At 44.4% G+C, this 25,150-nt stretch overlaps 1 pseudogene; it reads right to left on the minus strand.

Moving 5' to 3' along the window:
* Nucleotides 1-25,150, minus strand: part of LOC114256263 ((-)-germacrene D synthase-like) — a 296,423-nt pseudogene that overhangs the window by 46,539 nt on the left and 224,734 nt on the right.

Genomic DNA, 25,150 nt, shown 5'->3' on the forward strand with positions numbered 1-25,150 from the left:
CGCGGCAGCGGCCAGCTACTCGGAGGTTACTGGCGGGCTTGGGAGGTACATTTCTTCTCCGCTTTTTTTATTCCTGTCTCGTACTTTCTGTACTCTGTACACTGCACACACTGTAGTCTGCTCTATACTTGCTGTATACTGTACACACGGCACACACATACATTCTGCTTTACACTGACTGTACACTGCTCGCACTGTACACTGCACACAATACACTGCATAGCACACGGCTCTGCCATTTCTGTTTTATTCTGCTTATTCTGCTTTATCCAATAGTCATACTGACATCTGTTTTGCAGTTGTGGGTTTACGCCTACTTTCCTAGGCTCGCTCCTGTGCCAGTTGTGGAGACTCCTCTGGCCGTCCCCTTCTCGAGTCGCTTCGACGGGAGGTGCACACGGCGACCACGAGAGACTTTCGGCTTCTTCCGCCGATACTTCGACACCATCACCCCCGCGGAGGTATGCTTTACTTTCAGTTCATTTATGCTTTGCTTTCCAACTGTATATTTCAATAACAGTAGATAACAAACTGTCTGTCATTTTCAGATCACTTGGCGGCCGTGGGCTCCTATGCCGGCGGCGATGCAGGGTCGGTTCCCTGGTGCGGAGGAGACCTCACATTTCCGGATCTTGCTTGAGGGCCCGGTCTGTCGGGCTTAGTACCTGGGGGAGCGTTTTCTACACCAGACCCTAGGGTTACCTGAGCAGATAGTCCCGGTTCCCCCTCCTGCAGATATGAGGGAGACCGAGGGGCTCACCACTGAGCAGCTGGATGATTACTACATCGGCTGGGAGGAGGCCGGCTTCCGAGGCACCGGCGACTATCAGGAGTACGTGTGGACGTACCTGATGCGACCTTTGAGCGGCCGTCGAGCAGAGGGGGCCAGGCCCGTGGCATCGGCGGCTGGGGCCGGAGCAGGAGTTGGAGTAGGGGCTGCGAGGAGGGCCCGGGTCCGTGGCAGGGGCGGAGCTCAAGGAGGACGGGGGACTGGCTGGCCCGCCCTGCCTGCTGTACTGACTTTCCAGGGGCAGGGTGGGACGACTTATCAGATCCCCTTCGTCCCTTCACCGGCTGGTCACGAGTTCATCGATGTCCCCGACTTACCTCCGGTATATATTACTGCATTTTGTATATTTATTTCATTTTCAGTCCATTATATATTCCACAGAATATTGATGCATCTGATACTTTTGCAGGCTTCTTCTGAGTACACCCGTCAGTCGTTGGCGATGAATGCCTCGATGATGGGGATGCTTTAGCGGACTTTTGATCTCCTAGCCCTCTACAGCATACCGGTATGTCCTTCTGACATTGGCCTCAAACCATTCATACACTGCTTTACATAATCTGATGCACGGCACAACACCTGATACACTGATCTCACAGCATCTGACACACTGCATACACTGCATTCTGCACTGTTAAACTGCCCACGGCATTCATACACTGTACTCTGTATTGCATTCTGCACTGATAAACTGCTCACGGCATTCTCATACTATACTTATACACTGCATTCCGCACTGATAAACTGTCTACAGTATACTGATGCATTTCCCTTTTGTGTACTTTTTTCAGCCTCCTTTCCAGATTCCCATGGCAGGAGGTGCTCCAGCTGGGCCTTCTGTCCCTACCCGGGGGAGAGATGAGGAGGGCCGGATATTTCCCCGTACCAGGGGAGGGCATACTCATGTCGGGAGTAGCTCGCGAGCTCCAGTCCCGGACGACGATGATGACGAGGAGTCAGAGGCGGAGTCATCAGAGGAGGAGACCGGAGGCGGCACTAGCTCGGGCTCTGACGACGATGCTGATGATGCTCCTGGACCCTCGTCCAGGAAGAGGACCAGGACAGACTGACGGCCCTTGGAGTGCTCGATACAGATTTTTGTTATTCTTTCTTTCTTGTACTTTTCTTTTTGGTTGGTAGTTAGATTACCCTGTACTGCCGCAGGCAGATTTTGTTTCCAAAACTTGTACATGTGAAAAGATTATGAAATGAAAAAAATTTTATCCGAAAAAGTGTTTACATTTACACATTTCATGTATTGCATCGCATCTCATCATGTTGCACCTCAATGTAAATGAAATTGATTGGTTATCTGAAAGTTGAACACTCGCACTGTAATAACCAGATAACTAAACAACTAACAGCAAAATAACCCAAGCAACCCACTGCCTGATTCTTGGACACACAGCCCTTACTCTGTGGGGATTAATCTGCATACAGCCTATAACACAACATTCGTTTCATTCTGCACACGGCAAATTCTGAACAAACGGCCCAATCTGACAAGACGGACTGCAACGATGAAACCAGCCGGAGTTGAAATACATTCAAATGTAGAGAATGGCACAGCATTCTGAGCATAAATGATTTTTGAAATTGAATGAGGGTTTTTCAAACCGGGATACCGAGCCTACAACTGAACACAGCGGGGAGGACTCAAATATAGGTACACGACCTAACATAACGAGACAAGCTTGGAAAAGACCCAAAACAAAGGTTGAGGTAAACAAAACCAAAGACACGACACACAGACGCGTTGATGAAGACAGGGGACCTCAGATTACGAGGAGCCAATTCTTCTAGGCATTGTTTCCCACCCTTTCTGATTTGTGATTCTCACATCACTCGGCTCTCGAGCTCGGATTTTTTCCTCAAAAATCCTTTTCCTCACTTTTCTCTCAACTTACACCTCTCTATTCTTCATTCTCTCATTTTTCATCCCTCCCCGGGGTGATTAGTGGATAAATGGAAAGGTGCGGGTTCATGCTCAACACCGTTAGCTCACGGCTATTTCTTCTGACGGGTAGAGCGCTTTTCTGGCAAGTACGTCGATGACGGGGGAAGACAGAACGCCTGGCTCAACTGTGCCCCTAGTTCATCATTTTAACCATTTTTTGTTTTTTTTCTACTAAAACAGTTTTGATCAAAATGAGAGTCGGATTAACGTACTTGTTCGATTTTTGATTTGAAGACCATGCGAGTCAGGCTGTAAGCACTGAGAATTTTCCTTTTTTGGGTCCAAGACAATGGTCCAGTTTTCGAAAATGGAATAGTTTTCGAGGAAATAGTCAACCTCAGTAAAAATTTTCAAAAACTATTTTTGCAACAGTCAATGCTCAACGAGCATGGAACTTACTCTTCGAGATGCGCAACCTTGGATCGGAGGCAATGGAAAATTGCCCCTGGTTTGAAAAAAAAGGGGGGGGGGGAAGGCAACGGAAAGTTGCCCCTAGTTTGAATGGCGGCTCACAGCGGCTCGTGGCAACGAAAAGTTGCCCCTTGTTTGGGATGGTGCCGCGGCAATCGGTAAACAGTCTTCATTGGTGGTGGTCGAACTCTTGGACACTGAGACGACGAAGACGGTCACAACAAATATGTGGACACAATCACCTTGGAAGGTGTTGGCGACTAGACTTTCGGATGAAGTCGAAACCATTGCATGGACCGAGACGCTATGAAAGCATTGGGGGCTGGACTTCATGATGAAGTTGCCTACGTATCACGAACATGGGAATCAAGCCTCACGTAGTTCCGGTTAAGGTACACTCGGGTATTTTAACCTTCACTTTGTTTGGCTCTCACTTTTGCCAAGGCGCCCAATGCGGGTTTTCGACCTTGCGAGCTTCTTTTCATCATTTTTTTTGTTTTTCGCATTTTTTCTTTTTCTTTTCTTTTCTTCTTTTTTGTATTTTTTTTTTCGCTCTTTTTTTTCGTATTTTTCTCTTGCTCTAACTTTTGCCTGGGTCGCCCTTCTGGGTTTTCGACCCAGCGAGCCTCTCAAAGGGTAAAAGTGTAACAAGTCCATGCCAAATGGTTCCTGAAATTGAAGCCCCTCTGTGTCTAGGAGAATGGCTGTTGCACTGATTTACGGAGAATCCATCACGGTTGCTCTACGAGCTTCTTCCAGCGAGATCTACTCCTTCTGATTCGGCTTTGATGCTTCTTGATCGAAGGCTACTTCAAAACTGGCCACACGGGCCTTTCACGGCGTTTGTCCGTTGAACTTTCTGAACGTTCTGAACGGGTTCAAAGTCGGAAAACAAATAGGTTGAATCTTGAGGCTGAGAGCGATCCTGGGCTGAACGACCTCAAGAGGGATTCCACACAAGTCTTTACAGGGCCGCGTAAAACATTTGCTTTTGAAAGTTTTTAAGAAGGCGACAAATTGCTCGCGTCGAAGATAGTGTGGAACCAATCTGGATCAGGCCAGGATCCTTCTCAGTACTCACACCGACAAGCATGATTTCATTCATTAAAAGGCTTAGCACGCCTCTCTTTCTCTCAAAATGATCAAAATTTTGCAAAACCCGAGGAATTCCTTCATCTTCGTTTTTATCACCGCAGTGTTTAAAAGAGTTTGTTTTTTGGAAAACTTAGGTTAATGCAATGAGTTTGGCACGCAGGGGAGCAGGTAAGATGTACTGTCAGCCCGATCAAATTCTCTGGCATTTATGCTGAAAGCAAGCATGAAGTTTGAGATAGCAACAGCTGTTTCAATCGGCTTTGTTGGTGCAACTGGCCCCTCGGCAGAAACAGACTCAAAACAAAAACAGATAATTACGAGACAAAACGGTGTTCGAGGCAACAACCCCAGAATCACCCGGTGTTATATACAACCGGGACTGACTCGATACAACCAGACAGACCCTTAAGCCAAAAAAAGACTGACCCAAGGCAAAGAGACAGACTCAAAACAAAAGACTGACTCGATATCCAAGCCAGGATTTACAAAACTCGATTTCACCGATGCTCAAAAATGCGTGCCAGACGCTTCAAAAATACACCAAATGTTGCCCGCAGGCAGTCGACTTTACATACTCGCAGTATCTGAGTCCTCGAAATCCAGCAACTGAGTGGTGACGGACTTGGCCGAGGTGGGTGGAAGGATAACCTTGTTGTCGATCAAATCCTGCACTTCATGACGAAGGCGGGAACACCCATCGGTACTGTGACCGGACTGTTGGTGGTGCGCGCAGTATAAGGTAGCATCATGCGTGGCGGGGAGATTCTTCGGGAGTGGCCGAGGCTCCAAAGGTTTAAGATGCCCATTCTTCGCCAATATTAGCAATGCCCTGGACAAAGGCATGTGGAGGTCGTGAAAGACCCTACGCCCTCGGGGCAGGTACTTTGAGGTTTGAGGATTCTTGCCAGATGCGCTGGCGAAAGGGTCGGCCGGCATTGCCTTGGCTTTTTGAACCTTTCCCGGTGCAGGGTTGGGAACGACAGGAATTGTCTGGGCATGACGGGGCCCATCCCGATTTTCTACCTGGCTTGAACTGCCTTTGATTGGAGTGGGGAAAGCATCATCTACAGCTTTGGTCACTATCGCAGATGTTTGTTGCTTGTTCATCCCTCTGACTTTCAGAGCCTCGACTGCCCACAGCAGTTGTTCAATAGGATCGGCGTCTACCTTTGCCTTGTCTTTTCCTCTGGCCTCAGCCTGATCAAGGGTCTGGATCGGTGCTGGCATGTCACAGCTATAGCTGGAAGCCACCTCTGGCTGGCTGAGCTCTATCACAATCCACCCCAGTAGCGGGGGCTCCTGTGGTATGAAATTCCCGGCATACGGCGCCGCTGGCGGTGAAGCCGACATTCCAGAGGCCAGATCGGCCACGGACCTCTGGAGGTCACCTATCATTCCCATCAATTCAAATGTGTTGGGCTCACGAGCCTAATATAACTGGGGAGCCCAAACCGGGTGCACAACGGGCGACCTGGGTGGGTGTGACATACTGATGCTGGCCTCACTCTGCGGAGCGGTCCCCTGTTCCAATGCAGGCGTCATAACCACAACTTCTTCTGAATTCTGTGTTGCCATAGGTCCTGCCTCAGCAAAGGGGAACACTGGCTATTCTGTACCAACTCTCTGACCCTCTGTACTGAAAGGAAAACAAACAGTATTTCAGCCATCAAACGGATCAAACGCAGGTGTAGCCGAACAACTGTACTCCACTACTGGTCACTGTTCCCAGAAATCACTGTTCCCAGAAACTGAACCGGATACCCGCAGATAACTGATCCTTATAATTGACACTGATACTGGTGTCCTCAGCTCTGATACTCAAACTTGCAAACTGACACGTACTGTCCCTGTAGAAATACATTCTAGAAGCACATAGCAAGTAAAGAGAACCAAAACACCCCTACATTGGGGTAGGGTTTCCCTGTCCTATTTTGTCAGGAGCTAGGGTTTCACTATGCACGCAGTAGTTCTCAAACAACCTAATATCGGGTAAGCAGCCTGTCCTAATTTGGAATGGTCACTATGGATCCGAATATGCACTAGGTCGAATGGTCAAAAAGGGTGTCCCGGTAAACCGGGGTTTGTGTTCCCATGCTGTCAGAGCCCATAGCCGGTCAGCCTTATGGACATGCCTTGACAAGGCAAGCCTCCGGCAAACCGTTCAGGAATGGCAGATGGCAAACACTGTGTTCCTAGGCGCACCAATGCACATGCAATGCAAAGAAACACATAAGTGAAATCAAAACAGGATATCACGAGTTCGAGTCAAGCTCTCTAATTCCCCAGCGGAGTCGCCAGAAACTGTAGACGCGCCCGTGGGCCTCATGCTACAGTTCGGACTCGATTTGTGTCACGGTTCTTAATCTAAGCCAAAGAGTCCGAATCTGACAAATCGTTTTGAGAAACAGATTTTGAAAAAGTAGTGCCAAACATGGACTGCTTTGCCAGATACAGAGTCGCCACCTAAATATTTTTAAAATGGGGAAATTTAGGAAACCCTGACTCGGTGCCGCAGGCCACATGTCCATCATCACCAGAGTTGTCTCGGCTCGGGAGCTAGGGTACGATTGGGGAAGGTCAGCTATGAGCACCCCCTTTCGCCCGGTTCGAAGACCGGCCTCTACTAACCATGATATCCATATTTGAAAACTTTATGTGTTCTTATTCCAATTATTAGCCTAGAATTACTATGTTATGCGCGCAGCAAACAAGTATAGACTAGATTGTCTAATTTGGAAACAAGCATTGCATATCCGTTTGTTTTGGAAAATGCTTTGGATTTGCTACTCGCAAGTAGGCTAAAACACGGATTTCAATGAGTTCTTCCAACTCAAACAATCCAACCTTCACCCACAGGCATCCAAGCAGTTTATAACACATAAGCATCTAGCCACATGTTAAGTATGCTGTCATGGCAACATTCACACGCATGCGATATGCTAAAGCGGAAATACTTACATCGTACTCCGTGCCAAAACAAAGAACTCGTTAGCAAACATGCATGATCCAAGTCCATGTTAAGTGCCTAATGCATCGCATACCAAGTGTTGCTAGAATGGGCTCGGCTATCCTAAACATGGCATGTGAGAATGCACAACTATCACATATTCAGTTTAGAATTTGAAGTATAAATGCAGTTAGCGTGATGTACCGAGCCTAATGTATGTAATACAAATGTATGGAGGCACACATGCATAGCATAAGGTATGCTAAATTAAACGTGCCCTAATACTAACCATCAAAGCAGGTAAGTAAAAGGGGAGAAAGAAGTGGGGATTGGAAGACATACACACCACCCACGCACACTTATTACAGGCTTGCCCTCGCTCGGAGGGACCAAATAAATATTACAAATTAATTAACTACGCAAGCTAATTAATATTACAAATTAATTAATTTAATTAACAAATTAAATAAATTAATTAAAACAGGAAAAACGCCTCGGGAAACGCGCCGCCATGCATAGTTTGCCTCTGTTTTCCCTGCTCTGCTCCTCTGAAAACTGCCAAAGTCTCAGGAATGCCTCTCAGGACACTGGGGGATATCATCGGCTGAGCAGAATTTCCACCGGCAGTATCATTTAGTCATCGGCACAAAATGGATCCACCGGCCATCGATTGACTGCCGGTCGGCACTAAATACTGCCGGCCGGCAATAAATTCCTGCAGAACCTGCAACTCATAGCAGCAGAGGGCAAGGCAAAGCATGGCAGCACAATTCAAGGCATATATGCACCGACCATGTCCCTTATCATGATAATAACTCAAAGGGGCATGTGCCTCGATTCTCGGACCACCAATCACGCATTTCCATGCATGATGGCCCAAAGAACCAAGTATGCAACTTTGATTTCAAATGCAATGCAAACCAATCAATCCAAACAAGGCCCAATTCCTATCATTATGTCAAGGAACAAAGCATGCATGCAAGATGCAATGCATCCTAGGCATACAAGCTAAGGATGTAACATGGCATGGCAACAAACTTATGCAATCATGCAAACAAACATGAAGCAATGCTAACTAATGCTAAGGTGGTCTTAAGCATGGTTTTAGGCAGCTCCAATAGGGCCTAAAACAAAGGCCAAAGTGTTATGATGAGGGACCAAATGCACATGCACACATATACATATTGAAAGGCCAACACTTAGGCATAATTGAACAACCCTTAAGCACACTCGAAAAGGACAATCATGAACAATTAGCATGCAACATGAGCTCTAAAATCATGCTAAAACAAACTTCAGGAATCACTTAAATGGCATTCAAATGACTTGAAACAAAAGCATGCATAAGCACCAAAGCATGGAGCATTGCTACACAAGCTTACAAAGCATTAAAGAGGCATGCAAGGCAATTAAACAAGCATGAAAATGGGACTGAAATAGCATGTAGGGTGGCCCCAAATCATCAAATCAATGCAAAGATGTCATGCTATACATTCACATACTTGAGGCCAACAAGCCCGAATGCAAAGGGGCTATATGATGCATGCCAAATTCGACCCAAACAACCTAGGACAGACCTAGAACATGGCAAAACATGCACAAAATCTTCACAAGACTAAGCCTAAAACATGCTCCAACAAAGGCTAACAACCTAAGGCACATTGAGGCAATAACATGGCATTACAAGGCAACTATGCTAAGCATGCATGGAGTACCAAAACCAACTTAAAATCATGTTATATTATGGGCATATAAGCATGAAAGACATCCTAAACATGCTCAACACACACTCAAGCATAGGCTTCCTTAAGAGGCCAAAATATGACATTTTCAAGGACAACAAGGAGAGGGGGTGGCCCTCTCCTTCTTGGGACTTCAAAGTATCATCTTCACCACTGAAATCCCTCAAGATTTCAGTGGTGAAGAGACCCCAACACCAAAATCCCGGAGCTAGCACAAAATGGCCCAAAATGAGGCCTTTCAAGGTTTAGGGGGGGTCAACCACCCTCAAACAACAAAACACTCTAAATAAACAATAAAGAGGGCTTAAAAACAGAACTTTTTTATGTTATACAATAAGCACAAAAACAGCTCCAAGATAGGTAGAAAATCAATGCAAAAATGGGGGAAAATGGGACTAGATTCTCACCCTTGAAGCCTTCTTCAACAATGGTGCTCCAATGGCCTTCCTTGGCTTGAATCCAACACCAAAACTTCAAAACAAACCCCTTAGAACCTCAGCTTCAAGAGGAAGGTGAAACACTAGGTGCTTGTGTGCAATAGTATGGACTAAAACACACACAAGAGCACAAAAGAGAGAGAAAGAGAGATAGAGTGTGTATCTAACCCTAACCCTAGAAAACCAGAGCTTGGTCTGTGTTTTCCTCTCCCTAAAATGTCTAAAATCTCCAACCTCTTGCCACCAAGAGAGCTTCTCTCTCTATATGCAACCAAACTTGTAAAACTTACAAGTTAAGCCAAACAAGAGGGGCATCCCTCCATACACGTGTATGGAGGGAAAGTCACTGCAATACAGCTGCCTAAAAATATCTCAAAAAGCAACTGCACAGAAACCAGCCGGCAAAAAATGCCATCTTGGCCAAAAGGAGTGCCGACCAGTAACAAAATGTGCCGGCCGGCAATAAACATTGCCGGTGGCAGCAAAACACCAGCCGGTGGCCTCTAGCCACTGCCGGTAGTGGGTGGGGATGATCTACAAGCCCTACCCTGCCCTTCCAAGGCAAAACACAAGTGTTTGGTGTCAAACCAAGCACAAAACAGTCGAGTTCAGAGATCCTGAGGCAAGGCGCGTAGCCGAGACCTCCGGGAACTCCAAACGAACACAAACATGGATGATCACCGGGTGCTCAAACGGTGACGTCCAAGTCTTGAGGACGGTCAAAAATGGGGTGTCTACAGGGTGCTCATTTCAGGACCTTCCCCTTTCGTACCCAAGTGTAGCACCCGACTTTGTTCGCGCGCCCCCCCTTTCGGAGAGGGTGCGAATTGGTTGTCCAACTGTTCAGACTCCTGTCATGGTTCTGAATCTAATCTCACAAAGTGCAATGTGAGACTGATAAACACCAAAGAGTCCAAATCTGGCAATTGGTTTTGGAAAATCAATTTTTTACTGTTTTGCCAGATTATAAAGTCGCCACCTAAATATTTTGTTTTTAGGAAATTTAGGAAACATTGACTCGTGCCAAAGGCCACATGTCCATTATCACCAAAGTTGCCTAGACTCGGGAACTTGGGTATGAGAGGGGAAGGTCCTAAAATGAGCACCCTCACTCGCCCGATCATAGGATCAGCCTCTATTAAACATGATATGTTGTTTGATAAACACATGTGTTCTTATTCCAGTTATTAATCTTACTTACTATATGATATGCACAACATACACGTATAGACTTAGTCATGAGAATTGGAACAAAACAACTCATGTTTGTTTTTGAAAATGGTTTGAAAGTGCTACTCACAAGTAGGCTAAAGCGCGGGTTTGTCACCCTCAAGTGGGCTTTAAAACATGATTTTCCCACTTCACAAAGTGGGCTTAAAACTCACATTTGGTGAATTGTCCCAATTCAATTAATAAAGCCTTCATCCACAAGCATTCATGCAGTTTAGCAATTAAGCAAATAGCCTCGTGGTAAGCATGCTGTCATGGAAACACTCACACTCATGCAAGTATGCTAAAGCGTAAAGACTTACAGTATACTCCGAGCCAAAACAGAAAACTAGTTAGAAACAATGCACGATCCTGACTATGTTCAAGATGCCTAATGCAACACATGCAATAATGGAACTAAATAGGCTTGGCTATCTAAGATGGCATATGAATGCAACACTTGATAACATACTTTGAAACAAGTATTCAAGGAAGTGTATTGAAATACAATACAGTTTGAATGACGCGCCGAGCCCGGTGCATGCAAGACAAATAAATGATGCGCGCGTGCAAAACATAAGGTATGCTAATCGAAATATGCCCTAATCTAACCATCGAAAGCGGTTAAATAAAATGGAGAAAGAAGTGGGGTTGGAAGACATACATACATGCACACACACTTATTTCAACATTGCGCCCTCTTGAAGGAGGGTCCGAATGAATAAGAGCTAAGCTAACTAATCTAATTAGACTAATTATTACAAACCAATAAAGAAATAGCTAAACTAAGCTACTTAATTATTACAACACTTTAACTAATTAACATATTAATTAAATTACAAAACCAAGCTAACTAACAAGTAAAGCTTTAAACCAAGCTATCTCAGCTCTGCTTGAAAGATAAACATGTATGCCTCGGTTTTCGTCCCGAAAAGCTCTCCGATTAGCTCTTGAGAGGCTCTGTTTGCAGGGTTTCTCCAAGAACTTGCTACTGGACCTTACCAAACAATGCTGGGGAGTGCATGAGTGGTGGCTGTCGGCCACCTACCAGCCAAAAATGTGTTCTGCCGGCCAAGGATGAAGCAGTGCCGGCCATTAGTGTGCCACTGCTGGCCACTGGTGTGCTGAATTGCCATTCTACAACAGAGCTCAAACTAGAGGAAATTGGAGAGTCTCCCAAGGACATGTGTGTACTGTGCCACTCCTTATCATCTCAAAACATCAAGGCTGAGACACCATTGGATCCAAAACCATCAATCAAGCATATAATGCATGATGGCCAAAGATCCAACTTGCACACGTTCAATAAATGCAAGACAAACAAGACTCTAGAACCACAACCTTATCATGGATGATCAAAGGCAATGGAGACAAAGAGAATTGGCTCATTTTCATCACTTTGAGTATGAAATGGACCAATTCACCTTGTGTTCAATATAACGTCCGATTGAATACAATGCAATGCAAATGCAACATGCTTATCTTGACATGTTTTACTTGGTTCATTTCTTGTTTACACATTTTAAGTTACCAAACCATTCTTTAATTGATTTGTCCAAATGTGGAAGTCCTCTAATGAGAGGAAGGTCAATCAAAAGATGACTTAAGACATGAGAGAAGCCATGCCTTTGACTAGTAGAAACCCCCAAGAGAGAGTTAAATCCATTTAAGCATAAGCCTCAATCCCATGGCTTAAGCACAACTTTAAGACTAACGAAGCCTCAAAACAAATCAAAAGTGAAGAAATGAGGGAGTTGGCAGAATTTCAGTGCTAAAGTGGCATGAAACACAAGACTCTAAATGCAAACAACTCATGTACAACACGTTAGGAGACTTAAGCGTTAAAACTAGTGAACAGTGCTCAAATGGTCAAACCAACTATGGACAGACCTCAAACATGCCAAAACAGTGAGCAAAATGTGCTGAGATGGTAGCATGAAAAGCAAGAAAATCATGCTCATGTATTGGCTTATAAACAAGGCACAAAGCATACCTCTCCAAAGTGATGAAAGAATGGAATATGTAAGAGTGTGACTTACCCACAAGCACTGAAATCATGTGAGAAATGATGCCAAAACAAGCGAACAACTCAAGCCTAGCATGTTAAAGACCTTGAAACGCAAAGCTAGTCAAGTCCATTTACACTATAGCTATACAAAGCAAGCCTCATATGATCAAGACCACTCAAAACAGAGCCAAAAACATGCTGGAGTTGGGCTAACACAAGATAGAATGATAGGCTAAATCATCAAGTGCACTAGACTAGTAAGCAAGATTACACTACAAGTGTAAGAAGCAAACAAGAGGTGCTCCAACCAGCCACAAACAGAGTTAAAATATGTTAAAATAAGGCCAAAAACATGCTGAGATCAAGCCATGAGATGGTAGAAAAACATGCTCAACTACTAAGCCATCAATACATACAAACAAGATATGAGGAGGGGGGACCACCCCTTCCTATTTTGGTCCTCAAAACCAACTTTCTACCACTGAAATTCCTCAGGAATTTAGTGGTTAGAAAGCCAAGAAAATGAGGTTTCAAAAGCTATGCAAGAAGGCCCAAAAGGCTTTACAAGCCAAAAAGCCAAGGGAGGAAATCACCCCCTAACCACACAAGGCTTAAACCAACATTTTAAGACCTTAAAAATAGAACGCTAAAACCAGCTTCAAAGTATCATACAAAAGTGGCCAAGGAATGAACCAAAACAAAGCTTAAAAGGATGAAATCCTTACCCTTGAAGCGTAGCACAAAAACAGCAAGCTAATAGCCAAACTTTTGAGCCAAAACCACTCCAAGGAGCTCAAACAAGGCCTCCAAGAACCTAAACTCTAAGGTGAAGGTGTTTGGCTAAGGGTGCTAGTGCAAATATGTAGAAAAAGATCACTTTCAAGCACAAAATAAAGAGAGAGAGGATTCTAGAGAGAGAGAGGGAGAGAAATATAGCTTAGCTCAAGCTTTGTAACCCTTTGCATGCATATAGATGAGCTCTATATATAGAAGATACAAAAGCCCCTTGAAGAGATCCAGCCATCCACCTGCATGCAGATGAGCTAATCTGTGCAAACAACTGTCAAAATATCTGCAAAAATATCTACTGAAGCATTGGTGGCCGGCAGTGGCCACATTGTTGGCTGGCAGGGCCTATTGATGGCCGACAGGGCAAAGCCCATGGCCGGTAACCCTCAATGATGGCCGACAAGCCATCAAGGACATCACAAAGCAAGAACCAACACATGGTCCAAATATGAGACAGAATGGAAATAGGGCCTGGAAAGATCAAACCTGAAGCATTCCGTCGCGAAAGTTGAGTACTTGACGAGCAATCAAACTTGTTGTTGGATATACCAACAAGAACATCCAAGTCTTGAGGACAGTCAAAAATGGGTTGTCTACACCAAGTTCCCGAGCCGAGGTAACTTTGGTAATGACGGACACGTGGCCTTTGGCACGAGTTAGGGTTTCTTAAATTTTCCAAAAACAAAATATTTAGGTGGCGACTCTTGTAGACGCGCCCGCGGAGGGCCCCGTGCTACAGTTCGGACTCGATTTGTGTCACAGTTCTTAATCTGAACCAAAGAGTCCAAATCTGGCAAATCGTTTTGAGAAACAGATTTTTGAAAAAGTAGTGCCAAACATGGACTGCTTTGCCAGATACAGAGTCGCCACCTAAATATTTTTTATGGGAGAATTTAGGAAACCCTGACTCGGTGCCGAAGGCCACATGTCCGTCATCACCGGAGTTGTCTCGGCTCGGGAGCTTGGGTACGATCGGGGAAGGTCAGCTATGAGCACCCCCTTTCGCCCGGTCCGAAGACCGGCCTCTACTAACCGTGATATCCGTTTTTGAAAACTTTACGTGTTCTTATTACATTTATTAGCCTAGAATTACTATGTTATGCGCACAACAAACAAGTATAGACTAGATTGCCTAATTTGGAAATAAACATTGCATATCCGTTTGGTTTGAAAATGCTTTGGAATTTGCTACTCGCAAGTAGGCTAAAACACGGATTTCAACGAGTTTTTCCAACTCAAACAATCTGGCCTTCACCCACAGGCATTCAAAACAGTTTAACACATAAGCATCTAGCCACATGTTAAGCATGCTGTCATGGTAACATTCACACTCATGCGATATGCTAAAGCGGAAATACTTACATAGTACTCCGTGCCAAAACAAAGAACTTGTTAGCAAACATGCATGATCCAAGTCCATGTGAAGTGCCTAATGCATCGCATACAAAATGTCGCTAAGATAGGCTCGGCTAATCCTAGACATGTCATGTGAAAATGCACAATTAACACATATTCAGTTCGGAATTGAAGTACTGATGCAGTTAGTGTGATGTACCGAGCCTAATGCATGTAATACAAATGCATGGATGCACACATGCATAGCATAAGGTATGCTAAATTAAACGTGCCCTAATACTAACCACTAAAGCGGGTAAGTAAAAGGGAAGAAAGAAGTGAGGTTGGAAGACATACACACCACCCACACACACTTATTACAGATTTGCCCTCGCTCGGAGGGACCGAATAAATATTACAAATTAATTAACTACGCAAGCTAATTAAATATTACAAATTAATTAATTAAAAAATTAACTAATTTAGGAAAACAGTAAAACGTCTCGAGAAGCGCGCCGCCATGCGCAAGCTGCCTCTGTTTTCCCCCCTTTCCTCCTCTGGAGGTTGTCAAAACCTCAGGACTACATCCTTGGACAGAGGGGATCATCACCGGCTAGAGGAAATTTCCACCGGCAGTGTTGTATGGCCATCGGCACAAAGTTGAATCTGTCGGCAGAGAAAATAGTGCCGGTCGGCACATTACACTGCCGGTCGGCAGAGTATTCCTGCAGAACCTGCAACTCACAGCAACAGAGGGCAAAACAAGGCATGGCAGCACAATTCAAGGCATGTATGCACCAACCATGTCTCTTATCATTGTAATGACTCAAAGGGACATGTGCCTCGGTTCTCGGACCACCAATCACGCATTTCCATACATGATGGCCCAAGGAACCAAGTATGCAACTTTGATTTCAAATGCATGCAAACCAATCAAACAAATTAGGCCCTATTCCTATCACTAATTCAAGGAACAAGGCATGCATGCAAAATGCAATGCAACCTAGGCATACAAGCTAGGAATGCAACATGACATGGCAAGGCACTTATGCAATCATACAAGCATGCATATGGCAATACAAATGAGTGCAAAGATGGACTTAAACATGAATTAGGCAGCTCTAAAATAGGCCTAAAACAGTAGCCAAAAGTGCTATAAAATGAAGGCTAAATGGCATGCACACACACATACACATAAGGGCCAACACTTAAGCACAAAACGAGCAATATTCAAGCACACTTGAAAGAAGGAAACATGGACAAGTTAGCATGCAACATGAGTATTGAAATCATGTTAGGATGGTGCCAAACCAAGCAACAAAATCAAGCCAAAACATGCAACGAATAGTCCAAGTGTTCAAAGCAAATCAATAAGGCATTGAACTACACTTAACATGACCAAACATGGCATGCATAGAAGGACCAAAATCAGAGGTTTAGCATGTTAAAACAAAGCTAAAGGACTACTTAGATGGCATCTAAATGGCCCAAATACAAAGGCATGCACCATGGTCAAAACATGGAGCATTGCAACACATGCTTTCAAAGCATTAAAGAGACATGCAAGGCAATCCAACAAGCATGGAAATGGGACTGAAATAGCATGTAGGATGATTCCAAATCATCAAAACAATGCAAAGATGGCATGCTACACATGCACATACTCAAGGCCAACAAGCCCAAATACAAAAGAGCTATATAATGCATGCAAAGATCAACCCAAACGACTATGGACAGAGCTAAAACATGTCAAAATAAGCACATAAACTTCACAAATACAAGCCTAAAACATGCTCCAACTAAGGCTAACAACCTAAGGCACATTAAGGCATAAACATGGCATTACAAGGCAACTATGCTAAACATGCATGGAGTTCCAAAACCAACTTTAAATCATGTTATATCATGGATATATAAGCATGAAAAACAAACCAAACATGCTCAACACACACTCAAGCATAGGCTTCCTTAAGAGGCCAAAATATGCCCTTTTCAAGGACAACAAGGAGAGGGGGTGGCCCTCTCTTTCTTGGGACTTCAAAGCATCATCTTCACCACTGAAATCCCTCAAGATTTCAGTGGTGAAGAGACCTCAACACCAAAATCCCGGAGCTAGCACAAAATGGCTCAAAATGAGGCCTTTTGAGGCCTAAGGGTGGTCAACAACCCTCAAACAACAAAACACTCTTAATAAACAATAAAGAGGGCTTAAAAATAGAACTTTTTTATGTTATACAATAATCACAAAAACAGCTCTAAGACTAGTAGAAAATTGATGCAAAAAAGGGGGAAAAATGGACTAGTTTCTCACCCTTGATGCCTTGTTCAACAAAGATGCTCCAATGGCCTCCTTGAGCTTGAATCCAAGACCAAAACTTCAAAACACACTCTTTAGAACCTCAGCTCCAAGAGGAAGGTGAAACACTAGGTGTTTGTGTGCAATAATGAGACACAAAACACCTAGTATGCAAAATGAGAGGAAAAGAGAGATAGGTTGTGTATGTCTAACCCTAACCCTAGAAAACCAGAGCTCTCCTCTGTCTTCTCTCCTCAAAAAATGTCTAAAGGCTCTCTCATTTGCCTTAGAGAGAGCTTCTCTCTATATGCCTCTTGTAAGGCTTACAAGACAAGCTTTGCAAGAGGGAGATCCCTCGATACACGTGTATGGAGGGGAGCAAAAGCTATACAGCTGTCCAAAAATATCTGCAAAAGCAGATGAACAGCAATCGGCCGGCAAAAAATGCCATCTTGGCCAAACAAAGTGCCGACCGGCACAAAATAGTGCTGACCGGCAACAAAGAGTGCCGGCCGGCAAACTATATTGCCGGTGGCAGCAAAAACCAGCCGGTGGCATCTAGCCACTGCCGGTGATGGGTGGGGATGGTCTACAAGCCCCACCCTGCCCTTCCAAGGCAGGATGCAAGTGTTTGGTGCAAAACCAGACACTAAACGGTCGAGTTCGGAGATCCTGAGGCAAGGCACGCGAGCCGAGGCCTCCGGGAACTCCAAACAAACACAAACAAGGATAATCACCGAGTGTTCAAACGGTGACGTCCAAGTCTTGAGGACGGTCAAAAATGGGGTGTCTACAACTCTGTAATCTAGCAAAGCAGTCCAGTTTTGGCATTATTTGAGTTAAAATCGATTTTCCAAAATGATTTGCCAGATTGGACTTTTTGGTGTTAATCGGTCTCACATTGCACTTTGTGAGATTAGATGTAGAACCGTGACAGGAGTTCGAACTGTAGGACCAATTCGAGCTCTTCGAAAAGAGGGGCGTGAAGAAAGTCGAGCTACATTGTCTATTTGCTGACTTAGGCATCAGAGGGGTTTTCGGCACACACCCGCCGGTTAGCTCACATTTGTGTTTTCAGGAAGTAAAGCGACGACATTTGGAGGAGTGCAAAACTTGATCAACAGGATTATATGAGAAGATTATTTCGTGCTCGTACAATTGGCGCCGTCTGTGGAAAGACACATAAAGAACAAAACCTTTTGATCAAGCTTCCTCTTTAGTTGAGATCAATGGCACACAACGAAGACTTACCACATTCTGCTATTGATGGATAGACCCCGGAGGGAGGTGAGAGGTGCGAAGGATTACCTTGTATCCCACTTATGGCAGAATTAGACCCCCAGCGACAGAACCCATAGAGAGACACATGAGAGAGATGGGGCTCAAGCCCTTGTCGCTTTTAAAGCCCTGACAGGCAGAGGTGAAGGTTGGATCCTTAGGTTCTGGAGGATCGCGTAAGGGAGCAAGATGAATTGATATAGAGAATGGCTGTAGACATGGAGACGATGAAGCGCCAGATAAAAGGCAAAGGGGCAGTAGCAGGAGAAGGGCGCAAAGGCAACACGCACTCTTGCCACTCAAAAGAGCGTGACAGACAAGTCACCCCATCATAAGTTGAAAGTAGAAGCCTCAGGACAGGTGACACACAATCAAGGACTTCTAAGACTCATTACTCCAAGTCTGAGAGAATGAGACCTGAAAGGTCTTACACAGAGGGAAGCAGTTATCGGCCCTCACATTCATACCAAACAACATCTAGGTACACAGAGTTGCCTAGGTCAGTAGACCTACGGACGGTGCTAGGGCTACTGACCTAGGTCTACTGACCTAGGCAACTCTATGTACCTAGTGTCTTCTCCCCTTTGAGCCCTCAAATGTCACGGTTCTGAATCTAATCCCGCAAAGTGCAATACGAGACCGATAAATCACCAAAGAGTCCAAATCTGGCAAATCGTTTTGGAAAATTTATTTTTAAAAAAGAAGTGTCAAACATGAACTTCTTTGCTAGATACAGAGTCACCACCTAAATATTTTATTTTTGGGGGAATTTAGGAAAAGCTGACTCGTTGCCTAAGGCCACGTGTCTGTCATCACCAAAGTTGCCTCGGCTCGGGAACTTCGGTGTCATTGGGGAAGGTCATCTATGAGCAGCCCCGCTCGCCCGATCAAAGATCGGCCACTAATGAACATGATATCTTGTTTTTGAAAACATATGCGTTCTTATTCCGGTTATTAGCTAGAATTACTACGTGATGCGCACAACACACAAGTATATACTAGATCACCTAATTTGGAACAAAGCATCGCATATCCGTTTGTTTGGAAATGGTTTGAAGTTTGTCACTCGCAAGTAGGCTAAAATGCGGATTTCAATGAATTGTCCCAATTCAAGTAACCCAACCTTCACCCACAAGCATTCAGGCAGTTATATCACATAAGCAATTAGCCTCATGGTAAGCATGCTGTCATGTTAATACTCACATACATGCAAGATGCTGAAGCATAAACACTCATAGTGTACTCCGAGCTAAAACAAAGAATTAGTTAGTAATCAATGCATGATCCTAATTCATGTTAAGATGGCTAATGCAACACATGCAAAACGAACACGAACACGAACATGGATGATCATCGAGTGTTCAAACGATGACATCCAAGTCTTGAGGACGGTCAAAAATGGTGTGTCTACAGTGGCCAACCAAGTTGGGAGAAGCGCAGAGGGGCTACGATGATAGGTACCGTTGCACCTTTCATAATGAAAAGGGCTTCGAACTGAAAATTGCATGCCATTGAGGCAACATCTGGAGGAGTTAGTAGCTGCAGGCCACCTGGACCAGTATATTGAAAGGGGAACATAGCTGGTCCCCTAGGACCACAATAGGTCGAATAGGATGCCGGTCGATGGTCCGCCCCAAGGCATAATCAACGTAATACATGGGATCATTGAACTTGAAGGGGTATGTGAACTCAGAGGGATGATAAAAAACGATGAACACTTGAGAAAGGTGCTAAGTGCACAACCTACTGTCAAAAGGGGAAAAACGGAGGCAACCAACGTCATCTCTTTTTCTCTGAAAGACTTAGCCAGGTTATAAAGCCCACACAACGACACACTGGTGGTTACTCTGCGTGTCTAGAATTTTGACATCAAGTGGATCCTAATTGACCAAGGGAGCTCCTACGAGATAATGTACTACGAGACCTTCAAATAACTAAAATTGGAGGAGAAAGACTTGGCACCCGCAACATCTCCCTTTGTCGGCTTCAACTCAATGCCAGAATGGCTGGTGGGCAAGATAATTCTGCCAGTCAAGGCAGGAACAATGATGAAATGGATGGAATTTTGGGTATTGAAAGTCCATTCCACTTACAACATAATCTTGGAAAGGGCGTGGTTGCACGCCATGCAAGCGGTAGCATCAACCTACCATCAGGTGTTAAGATTCCCCAACGAAACCGGAATGATTGAAGAAGTCTTAGGAGACCAAATCATGTCCAAATAGTGCTTCGTTACAGTAAACGGCAGCCGGGCTGGAAAAGGGTTCGTTCAAATGGTAGAAGGGCCAGAAAACAACGAGCTGTTCGCAGATGTCGGCAAAGCAGCCAAACTGAAGGCAATAGAAGACTTGGTAGAAGTAAGGATAGATGAGAAAAACCCAAAGAGGTCCTTTTTTCTCAGCTCGTTTCTGTCCAGCACTGAGAGAATAGAGATCATGGAATTTTTTACCTCTAACATCAAAGTGTTTGCCTGGACGCCATATGACATGCCTGGCATTGACCCCAACTTCATCTTCCATCAACTCAATGTCCACCCAACCGCCAGACCAATTATACAGCGAACTCACCGATCGACACTCCACCACGCAGAGATAGTGGCAACAGAGGTAGGAAACCTGCTGGAAGCAAGGGCAATCAGAGAAGTACTTTACCCCATGTGGATTTCCAACACGGTTGTAATACCAAAAAAGAACAAATGGCGCATTTGCATGGACTACAAGACAGTCAATAAAGCATGCCCGAAAGACAGCTTTTGCCTACCATAAATAGACCAACTGGTGAACCTAACAGCAGGGCATAACCGACTTAGCTTTCTTGATGCGTATCGCGGTTACCATCAGATCGCTATGTGTGAACCAGATCAGGTGGTCGTCGTTTACAACACCCCAAGGATTATATTGCTACAAGGTCATGCCATTTGGCTTAAAAAATGATGGGGCAACATTCCAACGAATGATCACCAAAATGTTTGAACCATTATTAGGTAGAACAATGGAGGCTTACATAAATGATATGATGGTCAAAAGAAGAAACGAGAGGGACCATCTCAAAGACCTAGATGAGATGTTTCAAAATTTAAAGTCCCACAAGTTACGATTGCACGCATCTAGGTCCGCATTCGACATGGGGTTAAGAAAATTCCTAGGCTTTTTAGTGACCAACCGTGGTGTAGAAGCTGATCCCTCTCAGATCAAAGCCATCCAAAATCTTGAGAGGCCCAACACAGTCAAGGAGGTGCAGCATCTCACTAGCCTAGCAGCCGCGCTAAACCGATTCATAAGTCGGTCGTCAGACAGGTGTCGACCGTTCTTCCAGGCATTAAAGGCCAAGTTTGAGTGGGATGATGAGTGCGACCGCGCCCTGGAAAGCTTGAAAGACTATATGACCTCTGCTTCATTGTTAGTAACCCTAGTACCAAAAGATGAGCTCTTTTTGTACTTAGCAGTTTCTCAACATGCAGTGAGCGCAGTGTTAGTAAGAGTAGGGGGTATACAACACCTGGCTATCTTTTATGTCAACAACACATTGTTGGGCACTGAAACAAGATACCTGCCGTTAGAAAAATTGGCCTTAGCTTTGATGATGGCTTCACAAAAATTGTCGCACTACTTCTATGTCCACACCGTAATTGTCTTAACGGCCTTCCCCTTGAAAGCTTTGTTTGAGAGGGTGTATTTTTTTGGATGAATTTTGAAGTGGGTAGTGGAGTTAGGGTAGTTTGACATTAAATTTCAACCAAGAACCGCAATAAAGACCTAAGCTTTGGTAGACTTCATGGCCGAGTTCGCACTAGGAAGTCATTATGTTTACTCGATCGACTTGACCAAGGCAACCAAAAGAAGGGGAGAGAGGGAAGAAAGAATAGACTGCAGCACTGCCAGCAAGGACTCACCCAAACGTAAAGTCTTGAGACAGTCAGACAGTGAGGATCAAAACCCAATGATAGATAATAACCTGTAATAAGGCATCAACAACGCCCCTGATCCCAAGACATCATCAGATCCCTCCACTTGCTGGAAGCTATTCGTCGGAGAGATGTGGAAGCCCTTCGTCGATAGAGCATCCAACAGGCATGGTGTAGGATTTGGCATAGTCCTCATCTCACCAGATGGCCTGACAATTGAATAGGCAATCAACCTTGCCTTCTCAATGTCCAATAACGAGGCAGAGTATGAAGCAATATTAGCAGGTTTGAAGTCAGCATTTCACATGAAGGCCACCAAGCTGATGGTGTATGGTGATTCACAATCGGTAGTCAACCAGATTTCAGGCGACTACGAAGCAAAGGATGATAGAATGGCTAAGTACCAAGAGTTGGTCAGAAAGGAGATCATGAAGTTTGAAGTAGTTCAGATAGAGCAAATCAATCGATATAAAAATAGTAAAGTAGATGAGTTGGCTGATTTTGCGTCAATGGCAGATACATCTCTCCTACACCCATTGTTGATTGACTTCCTACCCAGACCAAGTATTGAAGAGCCCAAAGTAGCCGAAGTATGTTGTGCCGAGCTAGGCACTTCCTGAATAGATCACATTATAGTGTTTTTAAAAGATGGTAACTTACCTGAAAAAAAGAAAGAAGCCAACAGAATTAGAGCAAAGTCACAAAGATTTTGGCTCTCTCCGTCACTAGCATTGTACAAAAAATCCTTCATAGGACCATATTTGAAGTGTGTTCATCCCAGCAAGGTCGAGGCATTTTTCTTCAAATACACGAAGGTGTTTGTGGAAGCCACCAAGGAGGAAGATTATTTGCCTACCGAGCAATTTCACAAGGGTATTAGTGACCGTACATGCAAGCAGATGTGAAGAAATATGTCAAGAAGTGTGAGAAATGTCAGAAGTTCACACATCAAATACATCAACTGGCCAGAGAGCTCCTACCTTTGACCAGCCCGTGGCCCTTTGAAATGTGGGGCCTAAATATTGTAGGACCACTCCCAACCACTCCAGGCAATAGAAAATTCTTTCTCACAGCAATGGACTACTTCATAAAGTGGGTAGAGGTAGAAGCACTCACATCCATAAAAGAAAAAGACGTCAAGAAGTTCGTCTGGCAGAACATCATAACTCGGTTCAGCATACCCAAGGCTTTAATATTCGACAATGACACTCAGTTTGATGGAAAAATCTGTAGGGGCTTTTGCGAAGAATACATGATAGAATTCTACAACTCCACGCCAGCATACCCCCAAGCTAATGGCCAGGCTGAGGCTTCCAACAAGGTAGTCTTAGACGGTCTGAAAAAGAGGCTGGAAAGAGCAAAAGGCAAGTGGGCTGAGGAGCTTCCCATGTTTTATGGGCTTACCGTACCACACCTCGACGGTCAACTAGCGAAACACCTTTTTCTTTGGCCTATGGCATGGAAGTAGTAATCCCCCTAGAAGTGGGCCTCTCCACTATTAGAAGTGAAAATTTTGATCCAAACTTGAATGGTGAGGCCATAGCCCTAGAACTCTCGCAGAAGAAAGAAGAGAAAGGGCATTGGTGCACATTGCCTCATATCAACAAGAGTTGTCGAAGAAATACAACAAAACAGTACACCCAAGACAATTCAAGATCGGAGATTGGGTACTGTGCAAAGTAATGGGCAACACATTGGTACCTGGAGATGGCAAGTTAGGACCTAACTGGGAAGGACCATACAACGTGATTGGTTTTGGGGGAAAAGGGGCATATCACTTAGAAGATATGGACATCAAAGCTATTCCCAGGCCATAGAACATGACCAATCTCAAAGTATTTTATTTTTAGCTTTCTTCTTAAAAACACTTGTAATTTTTTCTTTTTCAATAAAACAAGTTGAATTTTTTCTGGTAAAATTCTTTTCTTTGTTTGTAAAAGTTGATAGCCTGACTGGGGGTAATCGAGAAGGTTGGCAGGTTTAACCAACACTTAGTTCTCTTCTTCAACCGAGATAAGGATCTAGGCTCAAGAAGGTTGGCAGGTTTGACGAACACTTTTCTTTCTTCAGTTGAGATTGGGATCTAGGCTTAAGAAGATTGGCAGGTTTAACCAACACTTATTGCGTTCTTCAACTGAGATAACGATCTAGGTTCAAGAAAGTTAGTAGCTTTGACCAACACTTTTTTCCTGAAGCCGAGATAAGGATCTGGGCTCAAGAAGGTTGGTAGGTTTGACCAACACTTTTTCTTTCGGTTGAGATAAGGATCTACGCTAAAGAAGGTTGGCAGGTTTGACCAACACTTTTTGTTCTTCAGCTGAGATAAGGATATAGGCTCAAGATGGTTGGCAGGTTTGACCAAAGCTCTTCTTTCTTCAGCTGAGATAAGGATCTAGGCTAAAAAAGATTTTACTTTAACCGAGATAAAAATGGAAACAAAAATCTCGACTATAAAAGTTTTGCAGTTTCCCAAGTTGTTCTTCTACTGAGATAAGTATCTCGGCCAAAAAAGGGAAAGGATAAGGAAAGGCCGAGCTAACCAAGCCGGCTATTCTAGCAGTAAATATGATACACTGAAGCAGAGAAGTACTGTGACTGAACAAAAAGATGGCAAAAAAGAAAACCAAATATACTTCCATTCATTAGAAAAATGAGTACTAGAGGTGGGGCTTATAGCCCAGTTACATTTTCATTAAGGAAAAACAGAAAAGAAAAAGAAATCAGGGAAATAGGTCATCTAGCTCGGCATCTAAATCGACCCAGGCTTCGCTCATAGACAGGCCGGCTCTGGCATCAGCCCCCTTGGTTGGCTCGGTCACGGGCACTTTGTCAACCGTGCTGGGCAAGGGTTGGTTTGAGTCCACCAAAGATGGAATTGAAGACTGGCGACCGAGATTAGTGTTGAAAGGAGGGGCATTAAGTGGAGCAGGGACCTCATCCTCCTTCCCCTCC

Source organism: Camellia sinensis, chromosome 8, assembly GCF_055761805.1.
Source record: "Camellia sinensis isolate YWXY chromosome 8, ASM5576180v1, whole genome shotgun sequence".
NCBI classification, from domain to species: Eukaryota; Viridiplantae; Streptophyta; class Magnoliopsida; order Ericales; family Theaceae; genus Camellia; species Camellia sinensis.